General features: G+C 45.1%; 1 pseudogene; it reads left to right on the forward strand.

The window, feature by feature from the left end:
- The first annotated feature begins 9,840 nt into the window (after positions 1 to 9,840).
- Positions 9,841 to 21,294, forward strand: LOC149346496 (uncharacterized; annotated as a pseudogene).
- Positions 21,295 to 22,108: the final 814 nt, after the last annotated feature.

A 22,108-nucleotide genomic window follows, 5' to 3' on the forward strand; every position in this document is an offset into this window, starting at 1 on the left:
TGATGGTGAACTCCCACCGAACGGTGCGTCGGAGTGGGAAGTCGATTTTGGGGGAGGGAAGTCCTTACGTCGCTATTGATTAAGTGCGTGCAACACGTACGGACAGTACCGCTGACTTGGAATGAATAGCCCTTATGGACACCACACTAACCTCAGCTCCAGCGTCATTGAGAAACCATGCGCCAGATATGCTGTCTGTTTCCTTGACATTGCGCCTGGAACGGGGCAGGAAATCACAAGCAGGCTTTAATGGTCTCGGTGGACGTTTCCCGATGGTAAACCGGGGATCGTAAACTGTTCTGCGCGATGTCTAGACCACCGGTGGTAGCACTTGCGGGCTCACATACAGGGCGCAAAGCGGAAAGAACGTCTTACACATAACGAGGCCTAAACCGAACTGCTAAGCCATAGCATACCGCGCGAGAGACCCACGGCATACTTTAATTTCTTTGCTTTCGTCCCACCGCGCTTCAAATGGCGCCCGCGGATATGTTTCACAAGGGTGACTCAACCGGCTAGCTACTCCATGTACACCCTTCTTTAAAAGTTTAGTGCCAAGCGGGCTTGCATCGCCAGCGCCAGCGTTCCCATAGCATCGCCACCGTTCCCAGTTGCCTGTAGCCAAGAAGTGTTCTGGTCCTGCCCCCTGCGATTAGTAGGAACCCCAGGAATGCAACAGCAGTCCCACTGCACGCCTGAGAAAGAAGCTTCCTGGGCTCCAAACTTCTCATGAAGGCTGCATGTCGCTTCGGATGCTCTACGAATTTGACAAGGATACAGCAAGGCAGACAAAGACGCGCGATCGCTTCCGAAATGACCAAGGATGCGCTACAGATAGCTCAGTATTATTCTTGTGTCCAAATATGCGTGACTAGCTCAGAAGAAGTTAGAATGCTTTTCTTTCGGGTCTCATGTAAATTGGTTTGGTTTGGTTTGGTTTATGGGGTTTAACGTCCCAAAGCGACTAAGGCTATGGGAGACGCCGTAGTGTAGGGCTCCGGAAATTTCGACCACCTGGGGTTCTTTAACGTGCACTGACATCGCACAGTACACGGGCCTCGAATTTCTCCTGCAAAGAAATTCAGCCGCCGCGACCGGGATAACACGGTTTAAATATAGCCCGTGGACACGGCAGACATGAAGAAAACGCACATGACATAGTGTGAACCCTGTCTATGTGCATTTTAATCGCAAAGTTATGTCTGAAACGAAGAGCCCAGTTGCACACTCCGCATCCATTTTTGTTTTGGTATTTTATCTCGCCGTTTCAAAGCATAAGCTGCAAAGACCAGCTCAAGTTGCCTACACCAGCATGGTTAATCAGAACCGTTGTTTACTCGATCACCCATATGAAATACTAATCGGATAGAACTTATGCATTTAAAAACAAACATCACGAACAGCAGAAACCGATTTCTGCCAGCACTGCCTGACGCGGTTACAGCATTGCAGTCGAAATATTCAGGAACGCTGGCTGCGCTGTCTGACAGAGGTTTATCACGTTTACATACAACATAGTCGTATCAACGAGGCTCACTTCTAAGCTTCACCCAGGTATTTTAGGCATTTTATCTTATCCCATAAATTGTGGTCATTTGACTGACGTCAGTACGACAGCCGTTGATGACACGGTAAGTGTGGGAACTATACATGCTTCTTTATTCGTCGTGTGGTGCATGTTAGTGCTCAATGAAGGATGTGTTTACAAAAGTATATTTTCCTGCCTCTCACGCAGAACGACCAATTGGGCTGGAAAAACATGAGAGGGGCCGTTGTTGGTATGCGCGTGAATTTTGTTCTCAGATGTTATCAGATATTTTTTTCTAAGATGTTAGCGATGCTTTATCCGACATATAAAGCATCGCTATTGATGAAGCGCCGAGTTAAAGAAAGGAAAACACCAATTACACATCTTGCCCAGAACCGAAATTGCTACGCTCCTGAAATGCACAACAGCACTTATTCGCGCAATAGAACAAAGGAATTACAGGTGGCGATAGCAAATGCAGAAAAAGTAGAGGCGACAGTTAAGCTCCGCATGAAAGGTATGAAGCAATAGCTTAACGGACTGATCACAATATTAGCGGTTAAGGACATCATCTGCTTTACATCCATAGTTGTCTGGAAATCCACATACCGCTCCTGGTGCCGCGATGCAGTGGTTCAGCAATGCACCAGTGCCCTTCGCTGGCGCTGCCACCAGTGGGGCATGTGCTACCCAGGTTGCTTTTGCCGAGCAAGTGCTCCTGACCAGCCATTAATTGTACTGCCACCTGCCAAGGCACCCGGTTTCCTCACAATCCAGTTGGCGGGTTGGGAAGACGCCAGAAGGTTACGAGGTTACGAGATGAAGGTAGTCCAACTGCCTCATGTGGGGCTCCTCAGGGGATTTTTCGTGGATTTGTCACTGCCTCTAAATTACGGCAACGACGCGGATGCAGACGGCGAGGACGGAAAATTTGCCACACAAGCTGCTTAATGCACTCGCGTTAAAAAGTTATTTTGCCGTACCAGTGCACTGTGCAGCGCAACGACGTTATCGTACTATGGCATACTGTGGCCTGCTGTTATCGGAAAGGTGGTTAAAAAAACACCAGATTTATGCTAGCACTTCAGCCGTGTTTCTATTCTAATGTCAGCGAAATTTCTATCAAAGAGATTAAGAGCTGAACATACTAAGTTAAAAGATTATATTATAAAGCCAATGGCCCAGGTCATAGCCCGTTTTTTGCTCCGCCATCAATATCAGCTGTTTTAGAATGTGCAAGGCCTGTCTTGCAAAGCATTTTTTGCTCGCAGATACCTTGTACAGTTAGGCACTATAAATGCTTTTATGCGAAGCATATTGCTAGAGGCAGCACTCACGCCGTCGGCGTGGGACCTCTAGACGTCACACCACGTGACACCGTGACGTCACACCACGTGACACCGTGACGCCACACCACGTGACACCGTGACGTCGCACCACGTGACGCCGCGACGTCACACCACGTGACACCGTGACGTCACATCACGTGACATCGTGACGTCACACCACGTGACATCGGATGAGAGAGGCGGCCTCCACCTCGCGCCGTCGCCGTGGGACCCCTAGCCGTCACGCCACGTGAGACCGTGACGTCGTCGTGGCGATGCCATCGCACAGACGACGGAATGTCCTCGAGCGGCATTCCCGCGCATTTCGAACGCGCGTTCACACTCGGTGTAGGTGAAACGCTCGCTCCACCGGGCAGGCAGACGCGGCTTCCGTGGCAATCCAGGCGCTCACCCAACGCGCGTCTCGGGGTTAGTCGGCGTTCCGCTGTAGCCATGCCGTTGTCTTCCCCCACGGCGAAGGCTTCTAGTGGTTGTATTAAAATGACCAAGTATGCAACCAAGGTAAGCCATGTATTACCAAGCCTAGCCACCAATATGCTTCGCATCTGACTAGGCTTAACCTTAGCTAAGCCTCAGCCGTAATTTTTTTTTGTAGTTCGCCGTGAAAAAAAAGAGATGATAGTTCGAATAACTTTGAATTAATAATCTTCACTGGCAATCACATTCTGATTTACAGTTACGTATAGTTGTAATGTGACCGCTAACGCCATAACACCTGCAGCCGTTATCTGGAATGCACGTAGCGCCATTGAACCTAGTTGTGCATGTTGTTGGTTATGCTGGTGCCAGTACCCAAAATAATTACCTGAGAATGTCCTGGGAGCTACATGAATGTTAGAAGCCGAAGCGTTGGCTGACGGGCGTGTAAAGCTTAGCTGCAGCTTATGGTCGTATTAGCATTTCGCGACTGCGAGCTGCTCACGAAACACGTGTGCTCTTTGTGCAGCAGTTTGTGCGCCCTGGGTGACATTGTGGGGCATCGTCGTATGCTCAGGCGGGTGGGCGAGGTCGGACAGCTTGTTCTGCACTGGAAATTTCCCCACAACCTTCTGGAGCGGAAAGTAAGGTACAAGAGCGGATGCGGGTAGGCAAAGACCTGAACACAACTCCAGAGAGTCATCACTATTATCAGCCTGATAACGCCCAATGCAGGGCAAAGGCCTCTCCCATTCTCTTCGATTAACCCAGTCCTTCGCCAGTTGCGGCCACCGTATACCCGCAAACTTCTTATTCTCATCCGCCCGCTTTACATTCTGCCGCCGGATCTATGCTTTCCGCGTCTTGGAATACAGTCCGTTACCCTTAAGGACTATCGGTTATCTCGCCTTCGCATTAAGTGGCCTCTCCGAGTCCAATTCTTCCTATTGATTTCGACTAGAATATCATTACACGGGTTTTGTTATCTGAGCCACTCTGCCCTATTCCTGTCTTCAAATGGATTAAAATCATTATAAGACGATGACGCTGAATTGTTTACGTGCAATTCAAATTACGAGTGGAAACCTTAGCCCATGATCGGGCGGACGCCATCAGCGATGACGTACTCCCATCTAAAAGTGCGACGGAGTGCGAAGTCAACATTTAGCAAGCGAAATCCGTAAGTCACTATTGATAAAGCGCTTGCAGCATGAAGCGAGTCTGCCATTCACAGGCAACAATTAGCCCTTCTTGCGAGGACCACGCTCACCTTATCTCCCGTGTCGATGAGGATCCTAACACCAGATTTAATAATAATAATAATAATAGTTTATTTTTCCTCTTTTACAAGGAAAGGAGCAGCCGCGAAAGAGCTGCTTCAGAGAGCAGCTTAGCGTGACGGGGCGACTGCCCCCTTACTGACGGCATTTGGCAGCGCAGGATAAATCAACTGATTGAATTTTTACATCAATAAATCAAAACTGAATGAAATTGGAGTTAAAAAGCACAAAAGAAATCAAAGTACACGAAGTACAAAGCACTAAATGAGGACATAGACAAACTGTTTATAAAAACATTTGACGGAATTGTTGCACGGAAACAACTGTAAAATCTTTCCGACTATTGCGTGAGTGCTGATTGAGTAAAACATGAAGCCTGTGGCGAAGCATTTGGTTGTCATAGTTTGTGCGACAGCCAGTGATATGCCAACGTTCTGGATTTCGGAAGTTATGTGTATTGATCTTTTGTTGAAGCACCGCTAATAATGTTAGCCTGTCGTCCTTCTTTGTGATGCCTTGTCTATACAGTAGGGAAAGTCTGTAGTTATACAAAAGTGTCATTGTAACAATTTTTAGTTGCTCAAATAATGACCCTGTGTGCGAGGCCAAAGGAGCTTTAGAAATGAGTCTGATTGCTATTTTTGTAGTAGTAATAACTTGGTGATATTTTCTCCAGTTGTGGTTGCCCACACTAGTGAGCAATACTTTAAACTAGAGAAAAAGAGTGCATTGTATAGGAGAATATTAATCGAGAGAGGAAATACTGAAAGATGTCGACGTATGGAACCTGTAGTCCGTGAGAGCTTTGTGACTAAGTATTCTACATGTGCATCCCATGACATATTGTCTGAAAAGTTGACGCCTGACGTTTTGACAGATTTGCTAACTTCTATTTGACTGTCGTTGAGTATGAGTGGGGATAACTCAAATAATCTGTTTTTGGGGTGGAAGAGTACGGCTTTTGTTTTATTTACATTAAGATTTAAACCGTTCTTACATGCCCATTGATCAATTTTGCCTAAGGTCGTGTTAGCACGGCTCGTTTGATCAATACCTGAATGACCAGAGAAAAACAGACTGGTATCATCGGCGTAAATAATGCATTTTGCAGATGGATCTATGCTGACAATGTCATTAATGTAAAGAATAAAAAGAAGGGGGCCTAAAAGACTCCCTTCTGGAACTCCTGAGATGAGGGGCTGCACTGCAGAGGAAAAACCATTTATTTCGACATACTGTGTTCTACTGGATAAGTAAGAAGATATAAAGGAGTTGGCAGTACCACGTATACCATAGCTGTCTAGTTTATTGAGAAACGTTTTGTGATTAATGCTGTCGAAAGCTTTCGAGAAATCTAAAAAGACGCCTAGCACTAGTTTCTTTTTTTTTCAAAATACTCTAAAATATACTCTTTTTGCGTGAGAAGGGCAAGCTCAGTTCATCTGTTTTTCCTGAATCCAAACTGCGCGGGTTTTAAAATATTGTGACGGTCGATGAAGGATGTAAGACGTGTGAGAATTAATTTTTCAAAACGTTTTGAGAAGGTAGGCAAGATAGAGATTGGGCGATAGTTAGCAAGGTCGTTTTTATCGCTTTTTTTAAACAATACTATCACCTTCGCAGATTGCATGTTGCGTGGAAATGCCCCTTCTGAGATGCATGTATTAAAAATATGTGCCAAACAGCTTGATATATCATGAATAACAAATTTAACTGGCTTTATCTTAATGCCTGTACTATCTACAGATTTGTTGTTATTAAGGCTGTTGAAAGCCGCAACCACCTCGTCATCTGAAACAGGTTGGTAACCTTGCAAATGCGGCTGGGACGAGGCGAGAAATCAGACGCCACGTTCAGTAGTCACGGTGGGTGGTTATGGAAGGAAACTAGGAAACGTGGAATTTTTTGCGCAAAATCGAAGCCTCTGGTGGCAGCACCTCGATGTGCAAATACAGTGCGCAAAAAGAAAAGAATGCCTGACACCTATTAAGGCTAGAACAGATCTGCTAAGCCTTCGCATAAGGCACGAACGGCCCAGCGTACACTTCGTTTTCTTTTTTTCGTCCGACCAGTATTCAAGTCCAACCCACGAATAGCTGGTGGACGTATGTCGCTTCGGTTGCGCTGCGAATTTGACACGGGCATACTCTTCGAGCAAAGTTTTCCTTCTCTGTTTCTTTGTCTCATGTTAGTAGCACTTCCAAAAAGACGACCAATGAATGTGCCACAGATATTTCAGTACCATCCTTGTGTATAATTGTATGCCACTACCACATTTAGGACGGCTTTCCTTTGGGGCCTCGTAAAGTGCTAAAATGAACCGAGAACGAGATTAGAGAAAACCCGTAGACACTGCAGATATTAACATCAATGACGCATTATCTAGTGTGAATACCACCTATGCGCTTTTATCTCATACAGTTATCGGATCTGAAATCACTTACGGAGCTGCACACTTTGCGTCTGCTTTTTGTGTTTCATTTAGCTGCTTAAAAGCGTCAGTGGTCAAGCAATGTCAAGCGGTCTATAGATCGAGCGTTCCTCAGGACGACAGTTTACTAGATCATTAATATGAAATACTAATGAGTTGAAACTTTAAGCAGTGAAACACAAAAATTGCATTGTTTTGGAAAAGGAAAGCGGAGAGGGATTTCCGGCAAATAACACTGCCCGGCGTGGTTAGAGAAAAGCAGTTCAAACGTTCAAAAGTGCGGACTGTGCGCTAATAACGAAGGTTTTGCAGGCTGATATGCATCAGAGGCGCACAAACAAGGCCTCTTCCGGTCTTCAACCATTTATATATATGGCCTGTTTTTCTGAACCCATAAATGGGGTCATTTGATTCGCGCCATAGCGACAGCCATAGCCGACATGGTAAAAACGGGAAACATACATTTGTCTTTAATCCGCCTGGAGTGCATGTCCCAGCTGAATGAAGGATTTTTTTTTTTACAAAAACTTTTCTGACTGCCAACCGTGCAGAACGCCAACTATGATACATAAAAATGAGAGGCAGTGATATGTGTTACAATCTTTTTCTGATGTTATCACTTTCTTACTTTGTACCCTTTATATAAAGCATCGCTAACGATGGAGCGTTTACTTAGAAAAGAAGCAGTTACACCTCTCCACCACACATTTCTGGGATCCTTAAATGCGTAACAGGAGTTGTTCACACCATAGAACAAACGGAACACAGGTTGACGCCAAGTACAGAAAAAGGCATTTTGCCCTGCCGGTGAACCATGCAGTCCAGTAAGGTACTGTGTCGTGCTGTTCTCGTGAATATCGTAAAAATTGTATTCGATTTATGCCTGCGCGGCAGCCATGTTCATAAGCTAACATTGGTCCAGTAAATATCAAAGCCATAAAGTGCTTAACATCTGGAGTCGATAAAATACATTTCTGAATAAAGCCAAAGGCAGAGGTCAGTACCCGTTTGCAGCCGTAGCATTAGTATGAGCTGTTTGAGAATGTGCTGACCCCTTTCCTGCGAAGCATTTCATCCTCATAGCTACCTCACAGAGTTAGGCAGAATGCACGGTTTATTTATTTATTTTTTACCCTCAGGGCCTTGCAGGCATTGCAGAGGGGAGTGGGCAGAAAATATAGAACAAAACAATGGAGAAAAAGGAAACGGGTACATCAAAGATTAGTCCTGTGTATACATTGTTAGCTAGACAAAAATACTTTAGTGCAGAACAAGATCGTCAGAGTTTACACAACACCAGCCAAAGCTTTGCGAAAGTTATTTACGTCAGTAATAGATACAATTTCACCAGGAAGATCGTTCCATTCCTTAGAAGTACGCGGGAGAAATGAGTGTAAGAAAGAAACTGTTTTACATAATGGGATATCAACTTTGTGGGGATGATCAATGCGGCTAGATAAGTAGTAAGGTCTATGAAATAAATTATTGTGTAGGCTGGACTGATAATATAACTTGTGAAATAAGGTTAGCCGACAAATTTTTCGTCGCGAAGCCAATGACTGAAGACTAAGGTTAGCTTTCATTTCCGTTATGCTAGCTCCTCGGTTATAGTTAGAAAGAATGAAGCGAGCGGAGTTAATTTGAACACGTTCAAGCGAAGTAATTAAGTAGTCAAGGCTAGGATCCCAGACTGCTGGTGAGTATTCTAGCTTCGGACGTATTAATGTTTTAAAAAGAACTGATTTCAAAGAAGAATGCGCGCGAATCAAATTACGTCGCAGATAACCTAAAGTTTTGTTAACGTTATTGATTATGTAATCTATGTGAAGCCTCCAAGATAGGTTAGAAGTAATTTGAATGCCTAGGTATTTATAAGAATTGACGCTTTCAAGTAGAATGTCATTCAAGTAGAACATGGGAGACGGATTAGCAGAACGGGATACACGCAAGGCCTTGCATTTGTTAAAGTTTAGTTCCATTAGCCACTGATTGCACCAATTAACAATAGCCGTAAGGTCGCGCTTTAGGATGTTGATATCGTTATCGCTTTTAATCTCACGAAAAATCACACAGTCGTCGGCGAATAAATGTAAGTTAGAGGACACATGAGAAGGAAGATAATTGATATAAATTAAGAACAGTAATGATCCAAGAACGGAACCCTGTGGAACACCAGAAAGTACATTAACAAAGGGTGAGTTGTAGCCATTAGTAGCGACAAATTGGGAACAGTTAGTCAGAAAGCATTCAATCCATTTGAACAAGTTGTTGTCAATATTTAGGTGACGTAATTTATGAAGAAGCAAGTAATGGCAAACCTTATGAAATGCTTTTGAAAAGTCTAAAAAAATGCAAACAGCGACTGATGACCTGTCAAGTATATGTTGCAAGCTGTTTTTAAAAGAAATTAGTTGAGTGTCACATGAATATAATTTTCGGAAACCATGTTGTACAGAGGAGAAAAATGAATTGCTTTCGAGAAAGTTTTGTAGTTCTTCCTCAAGAAACTGGCAACGGTTTGCCTAAATTTAAATTATTAGTCTCTACTCTCAGCAGCATTCCAACATACACTTGTATTATGAAAACTAACGCTGCACCCTGCCTAGCTTAGCCCTCAGGTGGAGTATTACGCAGCACCATTCTTCCAAATTTTAGCGCATGGCGTTTTCTTGCAGGTGCCTAGTGCACAAAACGAATTAGTTTTCTATTTTCTGGAAACCAGATCAAGCTTTGAACCCGATGCGCTGGATTAGGAGCGTGTAAAGCTTAGCTGCGGCTTGTGGTCATATTAAAGTTTGGCGATTGCAAGGTGGTCGCGAAATGCGCGCCGTGGCTATGCCGCGGCATGTGGGACCTGTGGAGCGTATCTGTATGCTCATGGACTGGGCGAGGTCCGACTGTGTGGTCAACACGGAAAATTCCGCAGCAGCTTTCTGGGACAGCGAGGAAGGTATTAGTCCAGATGCGGGTAGGGACCAGTCTGATTACGACCCCAGATATGCATCATCACCAGCAACAGCAGCCTGACAACACACAGTGCACGCCAAAGACCTCTCCCATATCTCTCCAATTAACTTTGTCTTGTGTCCGTCGCAGCCCCCATATCTCTGCAAACTGCTTAATCTCATTCGCGCACAAAATTTCTCCGACCCCCTCCCCCTGCTATGCATTATCTCGCTTGGAGCCCTGCCCGTTACTTTTATGGACCATTGGTTATCATAGTCTCGCATTACATAGTCTCTCGAAGCCGATTTCTTGGTATTGATTTTGACTAGAATATTGTTAACCTGCGTTTGATTCCTTATCCACTCTGGCCTCTTCCTGTCCCAAGAGGAGTCAAATCGCCTAAAAGACGATGGTGTCGCATGCCACTTCAATGTCGAAGTACGAGAGAAAATTCAAGCCGATGATCTGGCGGATGACTCTGGCGATAACTAACCCTTATCTAAAAGTGCTGCGGAGTGTGAAGTCGACGTTGAGGAAGCGAAGTCCGTACGTCGCTGTTGACGAAGCCCTTGCAGCACGAAGCGACTGTCCCACTGACTTGAAATGTTTAGCCCTTGTTTGGGCTACCATACTCACCTTACCTCCCGTATCGATGAGGATCGAAAAGTCAGATATGTTGTCGGTTGCCCTAAAAATGTGGCTTGGCCGGGCGACAAATCATGCGCCGCCTTCAGTAGTCTGGGTGGGTGTTTCTCGTGGAGGCATCAGGAAGCGTGCACTGTGTTGGGCAATGTCGAAACCGCCGATGGAGGCAATTTTGGGCACATATTCTGGGCGCGAAGCGAAAACAAGAAGTCTGTCACGAGCCGAGGCTGGAAGCGATCTGCTATGCCGTGGCACCATGTTCGAATGGCCCACCACGCACTTTAATTTCTTCTTTTTTGTCAAACTGCGCTCCAAACGCAGCCCAAGGGATACTTTCCACAAGGTTGGTACACCTGTCTAGCTGGTGCACGTACGTCCCTTCGGATGGGATCATAAGCATGCAGCCCTCTTCTTTATTCATTATAGTTTCTCTCTATGAATTCGACCGGACAAAGGGAGACAGACAGGGACCGCCCGACCTTTCCTCGTTCTGTGTCCGTGTCAAATTCCTACTGCTTCCAAATGTCGACAACGTAAGGTGCTGCATATATTTCAGTATTATTCTGCGTTCTAATTGCACGCCACTGTCTAAGAAGACCGGTGCTTGTCTTTGGGCCCTTGTATAAAGTGCGGAAATCAAGCGAGAACGATAATAGAAAGAAGCCCGGAGAGAAACGAATCGCCTAAAGGGGAACATTTGAGTATGTGCGTTTCTTGGTGTACATCGTGTAAATTGACATTGACGATGAAAGAGAAGACGATGTCAGTAACTGGCTCCCTAGATAAGAGGTCACCTCAACAGCGCTTTCATGTAGGTGGCTGGGGTGCCTAAAAACTGCTTTCGAAAAATATTTCGACCTTAGCGATACTAAATCGCCAGCAACTTTCTATTTTGTTATTGTCTTTCGTCGCTTCAAAGCATATATCGTCTTAAACAGGTCTAGTCGCCTGCAGGAAGACTGTTGCTCAGAACGGCTGTTTCCTGGATAATTCATATGAAATACTAAACGAACAGCACTCTATGCAATAAAAAAGAACACTGCACTGGTTTGAAACAGGAAGGCTGGGGCTGTTTTCTGCCAAATAATGCTGTCTGGTGAGGTGCAGCAACGCAGCCCAAATCTTCATGAGCGTGAACTGCACTCTGTGACACAGCAACGATGCCCACTTCCGGGCTTTAACCGTGTTTATGTGAAATGTTTTTTTACTAAAAAAATTGTGGTCATGATTGATATCAGTATAACAACCATAGATGACGCGTTAAATGCGGGAAATATTTATATATTTTTTTTATTTGTCGTGCAGGGCATGCACTGCTTTAATCGAGAAAGTTGTTCTTAAAACATTTTATTTGACTGCCAGTCATGCAGAACGACCAGGTGGGATGAGAAAACTGAGTCATGCCGTTTTTGGTATAGGTTTCAATTTTGTTTCGTGATGTTATCATTTTGTTACTGTGTAACCGGTATATAACGCGTCGCCGACGATGCAGCTTTTGTTCAGGGACACAGAGCGAGCCTGTCAGAGTGGTTGCCGGTGAGTAAGGCCCCCCTTTTTTAAAGATTTTACTTAAAAAGAGTGCGATTTTCTTTGTCTGGAATCTCAAGTTTAAAAATGTGAGAGCTAGAATTCACGTACAACTCTGTTCAAAAAGCACTGACTCTAAGCACACCTTTTTGCATATTTGTGGTGCAGGTCATGAACTTAAGGTATGTACGTGTTTTAATGCACAGTACAAAACAGGAACTATTGCTAAAAAATATGCGCTCTTGGCTTCAATTACAAAGCAAAGATGAACTCATATTATTATTACAATACCGTCTCGTACTGGTTGAAGTACAAAAATAGTTCATGAGAAAAAATAGTCAAACAGGAAACCGACAAAAAATCGCTGTGTTTCTTGGTTTCATTATCGGCTTCCAACCTTCCAACATTTAGATTTGCGGCAAAGGAAGTTGAAAGAAAACAATGCAGGAAATTACGGAAACGCATAAGTCCAATGTCTCTCCTTACAATTTCTTTTTATGTTTCAGGATCGGGAGAACCTTGAGCGGCATTGCGATAACTGCTACCTTCGCCCTTTTTGTGACTGGTACGCAAGTTAACTTTTTCTGAGGAAGCACTCAGAAATGCTGTTCGGGTCGATGCATTTGATCGATGAAAATGTCAGAAGTAGGTTAATTTATAAAATGCTACATATTGTAACTCCCATTTCAGCGACAAAAGTCATGAAGAGGCTGCCTTAGTCTCAAGATTATTTAATGCACAATATGCCTCCGGTCTTTCACTGCACTTTCACTGCACAATTTTAGTGCTTAATAAAAAGTTTGTGCAATAAGGCGCTAATATATATCTACATATTCCTAGAACATTGTACTTAGTGCCATGAAAAACAAAGGTTTCTTTGTTTTTATCAGGTGTGATTCTCTGTGCGACTGTGCAAGTAGAAAAATGCCCTTTTTTATCTTTCTATTGGCACATTTTGAAACTGTGATAAGGAAATAGTCTTAAGAGTAGCGATTTTAGTAGGACACAACTTGAAACAACAGCAGTTGTTAAAAATAGGCCGTGGACAGCGGTATCCATTATTAATGTACGGACCAAACCCAAGAGAAGACCAAACTAGATTTTTTTTTCCTTTTCTAACTACACGAACGAAACCAGAACCATCAGAATTCTTGAGTTCATAATTTCGTCCGATAGTCAATGTCTTATTTGGGAAAGAAGGAAATTTTAACAGTACACTTCTTTTCGTCACTGATTAGTTCACAGTGGCGGCCACTTCAGTGGTAGGTTATATCGAACTATATAAGGAGGTTGCAAGGGTGGAAGAGCGGGCTAGTTGGTAGTTCATCTTGAGGAAAAACACAGCGCACTCCTAAGGGCTGTATCGTCTTGCCTTTCTTTGTCCGTGTCTTAGGAGTGCGCTGTGTTTTTCCTATATAAGGAGCCTTTACAAACTAGGACGCACCCGAATGCCTTGCGGTACTGGCAGGTTCATGCAGTCTATTTCGAAGACATCTTCACCGATGAAGCAGCCTTTAACAATCCCTAGGTGTAAGTCGAATAATAGTGTTTTTCTTAATACTGTACCTATATATATATATATATATATATATATATATATATATATATATATATATATATAAATATATATATATATATATAGAAGAAGGGGTCACAACCTTGCAATTATCTTAATTTAATACCGACAGTTTCGGACGGAGGACCGTCCTTCCTCAGGGTATACAGATTTCTTGTGTATACCCTGAGGAAGGACGGTCCTCCGTCCGAAACTGTCGGTATTAAATTAAGATAATTGCAAGGTTGTGACCCCTTCTTCTACAAGTCTTCCTGGCCCATTGGACGACAAGACCTCCGGCAACTATATATATATATATATATATATATATAAGCCGCCGCGGTGGCTCAGCGGTTATGGTGCTCGGCTGCTGACCCAAAAGACGCGGGTTCGATCCCGGCCGCGGCGGCTAGAATTTCTTTGGAGGAGAAATTCTAGAGGCCCGTGTACTGTGCGATGTCAGTGCACGTTAAAGAACCCCAGGTGGTCGAAATTTCCGGAGCCCTCCACTACGGCGTCTCTCATAGCCTTAGTCGCTTTGGGACGTTAAACCCCATAAAACCAAACCAACCATATATATATATATATATATATATATATATAGGTACAGTATTACGACAAACGCGACTGTTCTTTTAACGTTTATTTTGCCAACAGTTTCGGGAATGGTATTCCCTTCGTCAGGGAAGGCTTACCATGAATCCGTTTCGTCAATATAAGGACACAGAACAAGCGAAGAGGTATAATCTCCGCCCTCTAAACAACTTGAGAATGAGGGCAGGGGACCGTATAATAGGCAGCACGACAAGTCTCAAACGAGCCGCGGCTGAACAACAACCAGAAAAAACAAACGGGGAGGTGGAAATGGTAAAGTAGTAGCAAAGAACGAGCCTGAACAGCACAGCGATAGAAGGGGCAAAAGAGCGTTAGACCCGGCTCTCGGCGCACACGGAAGCCGCTACCCCCCCCCCCCCCCCCCGCCCCCCCTCCAAATACGCGCACACCCCCGCAAGACGCCGCCGGGTCCGAGCGGGCGGCCCGTATCAGGTATCCTGAGACGCTTGCAAGGGACGCGTTCGGCCAACACACACTTGTTAACCGCTGCAACGGCAACTTGCGACTGTGCCCTCTGCGTATTTTTGCTTCATTTCGTCGCTTTGCTCTGCTGTCGGGCCTTTCTACGAGACAATCTGGCGCCCCTTTTCCCATAAATATGCTAGGCGGTCCAAAACCGTCTCCCGCAGTGAGCTTCCCGTGAAAAAACAGCGTCCGTCGGGTAAAATACTGAGCTAGCCCGAGCGCGTAATGAGAAGGCAAAGATGAATTGGGGGGGAACAAAACAAAAGAAGGGAAGAGCAGAAAAAAAGAAAAAAAAATGAGCTCTAGAAATGTTCAAAGAAAATGTAACACAGAAAATGTTAACGCACACACAGGAAGAGAAAAGAGAAAAAGAAAAACTTCTGATTAAGTGTGGCGCCAAACAAGTATGACATGTGAGAGTGAGAGCACTTTGATAAAGTTTGGCGCAGTGCATGTGGTTTCGAGATTTGCATGCACACACAGGTTAAATCATTCTGAGATTATCGAGTTGAGTCGATGTTGGTGTAAGTAAATAACAAATGACAAAAAATATGTAGAAAAATGAAAATAAAAATGGCACGGAGAATAAAAAATTGAGCACAAGAAGTTATACAAAAGTTAACAAATTAAAAATAATAATAATACATGTGTGCGGAAAACGCGAAAGGTCTGCGGCCCGCGGAGCTGCCGCGTGGTCCCAATGGTCTAGGTGATAGATCAAAGGTGTCTATTTGGAATGGAACGTGGATGCTGGCAGGAGGTTGGACAAAAAAGTACTCAGGAAATAAACTGCCAGATTCCCTGCCATTTCAAAGTGTGTTTGCAGTTGTCAAGAAAAAACAAGTTCAGGCGTATTCTGATAATAACGCTGTCCAAGGCCTATGACCGGCGGAATTTCCTACGTTGGCTCCTTTAAGCAGGAAAGTCTCCCGGGAGTAGCGTTCATGCCATGAGAGAACGTGCCAAATTTATGAATGAAGTACGATTCCCTTTGTTCTCTGTAATATGTGTTAGGGAACCCGGACTGGAGAAGGATTACACGGATGTTTTCAATACTGTGCAGGGGCAGACGCAGGTGCCTGGAAGAGGGGAAAGTTGGGCAGGGATGACACATGCGCTTTGTGGTTGTTGAAGCGGAAACGAAATGTTGTCTTGGTCTGACCAATGTACTACGCAACGTTTCCAAAGCCTGTCGTTCTTCGTTCGAGAGGGAGTATTTCCACGAAAACACCAGCGACAGACAACAAACGATTCCCACCGTGTCAGAGAAGTTGTGGACACCGAGCGAACAACGTGACAGACACCTTGATATGTATATATCTGCGGTGCAGAAGGACATAATAGGGGCGTATGGAAAACAACGTCCGGTTCGCAACAATCTCTCGAACGAAGAACGACAGGCTTTGGAAACGTTGCGTAAAGACGAAAACATAGTAATAAAACCGGCTGACAAGGGTGGAGCTATAGTAATCGTGGACAAATAAGAATATTTAAAAGAAGGCCACCGCCAGCTCAATGATCCTCAGTTTTACAGAAAGCTTCCGAACGCCCCACACGCCAACTGGGGACAAAAATAGAGGACTCTCTTGCTGGACTCGCTAAGGACGGTAGAATAACTCAGGCAATGTTAAAATCAATGTTGAAGAGCAATCCAGCTCCAGGCCGGTTTTATCCCCTCCCTAAAATACATAAAGTTAACCATCCTGGCCGTCCAATTGTGTCCAGCAACGGGGCAGTGACGGAGAACATATCAAATTTCATTAGTTTTCTCATCAAGGACATCCCTCCCCGTTTTCCCTCGTACATCAAAGACACAAGCCATTTCCTTCGGGAGATTTCAAACTTGACCATCCCCACAGGAGGCCTTCTGGCGACCATGGATGTTTGCTCCCTGTATAGAAATATTCCGCACGCAGACGGCATAGCAGCAACGCTGGCAGCATTCGAAAGCTCAAACTCTTTGGTTGATTTGGACGGTGGAACCCTTTCTGGCCTTCTTGAACTGGTCCTAAATTCCAACAATTTTGAATTTGATGGCGAGCACTACCTCCAAACAAGCGGTACTGCGATGGGCACAAAAATGGCCCCTAGCTATGCCAGCATCTTTATGGCGTCACTAGAAATTCCCTTCCTTGAGGAACAGCCAAAAAAACCACTTTTCTACAAGCGTTTTCTAGACGACATCTTTCTGGTATGGGAACATGATGAAGCGAGCCTGCTGGACTTCATTGCGCACTTTAATACCCTGCATCCCTCCATTAGGTTTACCCACTGTATCTCCGACTCAAAGATTAACTTTCTCGACGTGGAAATATCGGTAGACGGCAACTGCCTTTCGACTACCGTATACAGAAAACCAACGGATAGGCAGCAGTATCTCCATTTTCACAGTAGCCAACCGAAACACTGCAAAACAAGTATTCCATATTCTCAGGCTCACAGATACCGAAGAATATATTCTACAACCGAGGAATTTGATCAGCATACGGGAACTCTCAAGGACGCTTTGTCACGACAAAAATACCCGGGGGAAATAGTCGAAGACGCGATTCAACGCGCTCGCAGCCTAGACCGTTCTTCCATCTTGGCAGAGAACAAGGTGAAAAAAGACAGCAATACAAACCTAATCCTTACTTACTCCGCAACTGCTCCCAGGGTAAACAACATACTAAGCCGTCATTTTAATATAATCCGACAGAGTAATAGGCTGTCACTAATATTCCAGGAACCACCTCGAGTGGTGTACCGCAGGGACAAGAATTTGAGAGACTTGCTTGTCAACGCGAAAACTAAGAAGACCGCTGCCCGAGGTGGATGCCACCCATGCGGAAAACCCCCTTTCAAGGTGTGTACGCACATTTGCGACACCAAACTGGCAAAATCCAAGTCGGATGGCTTTACGTTTCACATAAATGAAGACCTCGACTGCGATTCGAGCAATGTTATCTACAAACTTCAATGCTAGGTGTGTGGGGAGAGTACATTGGTCAGACCAAGACATTTCGTTTCCGCTTCAACAACCACAAAGCGTATGTGTCATCCCTGCCCAACTTGCCCCTTTCCAGGCACCTGCGTCTGCCCCTGCACAGTTTTGAAAACATCCGTGTAATCCTTCTCCAGTCCGGGTTCCCTAACACATATTACAGGGAACAAAGGGAATCGTACTTCATTCATAAATTTGGCACGTTCTCTCATGGCATGAACGCTACTCCCGGGAGACTTTCCTGCTTAAAGGAGCCAACGTAGGAAATTCCGCCGGTCATAGGCCTTGGACAGCGTTATTATCAGAATACGCCTGAACTTGTTTTTTCTTGACAACTGCAGACACACTTTGAAATGGCAGGGAATCTGGCAGTTTATTTCCTGAGTACTTTTTTGTCCAACCTCCTGCCAGCATCCACGTTCCATTCCAAATAGACACCTTTGATCTATCACCTAGACCATTGGGACCACGCGGCAGCTCCGCGGGCCGTAGACCTTTCGCGTTTTCCGCACACATGTATTATTATTATTTTTGATTTGTTAACTTTTGTATAACTTCTTGTGCTCAATTTTTTATTCTCCGTGACATTTTTATTTTCATTTTTCTACATATTTCTTGTCATTTGTTATTTACTTACACCAACATCGACTCAACTCGATAATCTCAGAATGATTTAACCTGCGTGTGCATGAAAATCTCGAAACCACATGCACTGCGCCAAACTTTATCAAAGTGCTCTCACATGTCATACTTGTTTGGCGCCACATTTAATCAGAAGTTTTTCTTTTTCTCTTTTCTCTTCCTGTGTGTGAGTTAACATTTTCTGTGTTAAATTTTCTTTGAGCATTTCTAGAGCTAATTTTTTTTTCTTTTTTTCTGCTCTTCCCTTCTTTTGTTTTGTTCCCCCCAAAATCATCTTTGCCTTCCCATTACGCGCTCGGGCTAGCTCAGTATTTTAACCGACGGACGCTGTTTTTTCATGGGAAGCTCACTGCGGGACACGGTTTTGGACCGCCTAGTATATTTATTGGAAAAGGGGCGCCAGATTGTCTGGTAGAAAGGCCCGACAGCAGAGCAAAGCGACGAAATGAAGCAAAAATACGCAGAGGGCACAGTCGCAAGTTGCCGTTGCAGCGGTTAACAAGTGTGTGTTGGCCGTCTCTCGAACGCGTCCCTTGCAAGCGTCTCAGGATACCTGATACGGGCTGCCCGCTCGGACCCGGCGGCGTCTTGCGGGGGTGTGCGCGTATTTGGGGGGGGGGGGGGGGGGGGGTTGCGTCTTCCGTGTGCGCCGAGAGCCGGGTCTAACGCTCTTTTGCCCCTTCTATCGCTGTGCTGTTCAGGCTCGTTCTTTGCTACTACTTTACCATTTCCACCTCCCCGTTTGTTTTTTCTGGTTGCTGTTCAGCCGCGGCCCGTTTGAGACTTGTCGTGCTGCCTATTATACGGCCCCTGCCCTCATTCTCAAGTTTGTTTAGAGGGCGGAGATTATACCTCCTCGCTTGTTCTGTGTCCTTATATTGACGAAACGGATTCATTGTAAGCCTGCCCTGACGAAGGGAATACCATTCCCGAAACTGTTGGCAAAATAAACGTTAAAAGAACAGTCGCGTTTGTCGTAATACTGTACCTAAACTAGTAAACTGGGCCATTGGAACCCCTACTGAATATATATATATATATATATATATATATATATATATATATATATATATATATATATATATATATATATATATAGGTTCCGAGAGCATGAAGTCCTTGACAGCTTACAAGAGTACATAGCGAAGTACTCGCTTTCTTTAAAGTAAACATATTTATTCGACTCGACGTTTCGATCGGAAGACCGATCTTCTTCAGTTACAATTCTTCAGTTCCGAAGTCGAATAAATATGTTTCCTTTAATGAAGCGTATACTTCGCTATATATATATGTACATGTTCACTGTGGGAATCACCTCAGTATATAGCGGCAAAGGATTTAGCAAGTGGTATTTCTGCTTACGTCGAGCGCATAACTAATGCTCAACTTCAATGACGTGCAGGAACTTTGTTCCTGGTTGTACCAGACCCAGCCAGCAGCTATGGGCCTTACCGCTATCGGGCACGACGCAGTGTGTCTCTCGTAGAAGCAGCTCGTTCCACTTCATCCGTGGAAGGAGAACGGTATTCTCCAGCCAATGAAGCAGCACGGTACTCTCCTGCGAAGGAATCCGCGCGTTCCACTTCTGTGGAAGGAGAACGGTATTCTCCAGCCAATGAAGCAGCACGCAGTGTGTCTCTCGTAGAAGCAGCTCGTTCCACTTCATCCGTGGAAGGAGAAGGGTATTCTCCAGCCAATGAAGCAGCACGCAGTGTGTCTCTCGTAGAAGCAGCTCGTTCCACTTCATCCGTGGAAGGAGAACGGTATTCTCCAGCCAATGAAGCAGCACGGTACTCTCCTGCGAAGGAATCCGCGCGTTCCACTTCCGTGGAAGGAGAACCGTATTCTCCAGCCAATGAAGCAGCACGCAGTGTGTCTCTCGTAGAAGCAGCTCGTTCCACTTCATCCGTGTAAGGAGAACGGTATTCTCCAGCCAATGAAGCAGCACGGTACTCTCCTGCGAAGGAATCCGCACGTTCCACTTCCGTGGAAGGAGAACGGTATTCTCCAGCCAATGAAGCAGCACGCAGTGTGTCTCTCGTAGAAGCAGCTCGTTCCACTTCATCCGTGTAAGGAGAACGGTATTGTCCAGCCAATGAAGCAGCACGGTACTCTCCTGCGAAGGAATCCGCGCGTTCCACTTCCGTGGAAGGAGAACGGTATTCTCCAGCCAATGAAGCAGCACGCAGTGTGTCTCTCGTAGAAGCAGCTCGTTCCACTTCATCCGTGGAAGGAGAACGGTATTCTCCAGGCAATGAAGCAGCACGCAGTGTCTCTCGTAGGAACAGCTCGTTCCACTTCATCCGTGGAAGGAGAACGGTATTCTCCAGCCAATGAAGCAGCACGCAGTGTGTCTCTCGTAGAAGCAGCTCGTTCCACTTCATCCGTGGAAGGAGAACGGTATTCTCCAGCCAATGAAGCAGCACGGTACTCTCCTGCGAAGGAATCCGCGCGTTCCACTTCCGTGGAAGGAGAACGGTATTCTCCAGCCAATGAAGCAGCACGCAGTGTGTCTCTCGTAGAAGCAGCTCGTTCCACTTCATCCGTGCAAGGAGAACGGTATTCTCCAGCCAATGAAGCAGCACGGTACTATCCTGCGAAGGAATCCGCACGTTCCACTTCCGTGGAAGGAGAACGGTATTCTCCAGCCAATGAAGCAGCACGCAGTGTGTCTCTCGTAGAAGCAGCTCGTTCCACTTCATCCGTGGAAGGAGAAGCAGCACGTTACTCGCCTGCGAAGGAATCCGCACGTTCCACTTCCGTGGTAGGAGAACGGTATTCTCCAGCCAATGAAGCAGCACGTTACTCTCCTGCGAAGGAGTCAGAATGGTAGGCTCGCACCATAGAAGCAGCGCGCTATGCAGCAGCCGTGAAGGCGACGTGATATGCGCCCGCTAAGAAATCAGTGTGATTAACCACAACTCATATTCCGCCAAACTAAAAACTTGAGTAAATATTGGTTATCTTTGCTGCGATACCTTTGTGCTGTATCAAATATTTTCGGCAACTCAATATGGTCTCCAGCTAGCTTTGGTCTCGGTTGCCTTCACCGTGTTGCGTTTACTCCTTTTGGGTGATATTGATTTACACCCTATTCTGGCAAGTGTGGTGGCAGTGGTTCTAATTTATTTGTTTAGGCAGTTGCTCGCTGGTTGGAGCAACGTCGGATAAGTTTTTATTGAGGTGAAGAAAACTAAGACACAGCGGGCCAACATTTCTACCTCGGCGCAGGAACATCAGAGCACAGTGTCTGACCTCAGAACGGATATTGCTGTCAGTCAGTTATGGGTTCAGGTACTCAGCGTAGACTGGTCAGAATAGGAGTATCCCTTAGACAGGCGCACAACTGATCGCGCAAAAATAACAATGTCCCTTAAAGATGCACAAAACTGATCGCGCAGAAGCAACATAGTAGTGCTTCGCCTAGCTGACTAAAAATTAGATCTGCAACGAATCTCAGAAAAAAATATAAACTTTTCTATATCACTCAACCAGACTATGACAAAAGAAGACATTGAACATGATTACAGGCTCGGCAAGTCTAGTGAAGGTAAGAACCAGCCAGTCATCATCAACTTCTTCAGGTTCGAAGTTAATCTGTGCTGTATTTTATCAAAGTTAAAGGATAAGGAATATGCTCTCAGTAAAGATTATTACCCTGCAACAAGACGCGTTCTCCAAACTATTTGATTATGCTCTAACAATGAATCGTTCGTTTTAACTGC

The sequence above is a fragment of the Amblyomma mixtum genome, chromosome 4, assembly GCF_055824585.1.
Source record: "Amblyomma mixtum isolate Tamu chromosome 4, ASM5582458v1, whole genome shotgun sequence".
Lineage (NCBI taxonomy): Eukaryota > Metazoa > Arthropoda > Arachnida > Ixodida > Ixodidae > Amblyomma > Amblyomma mixtum.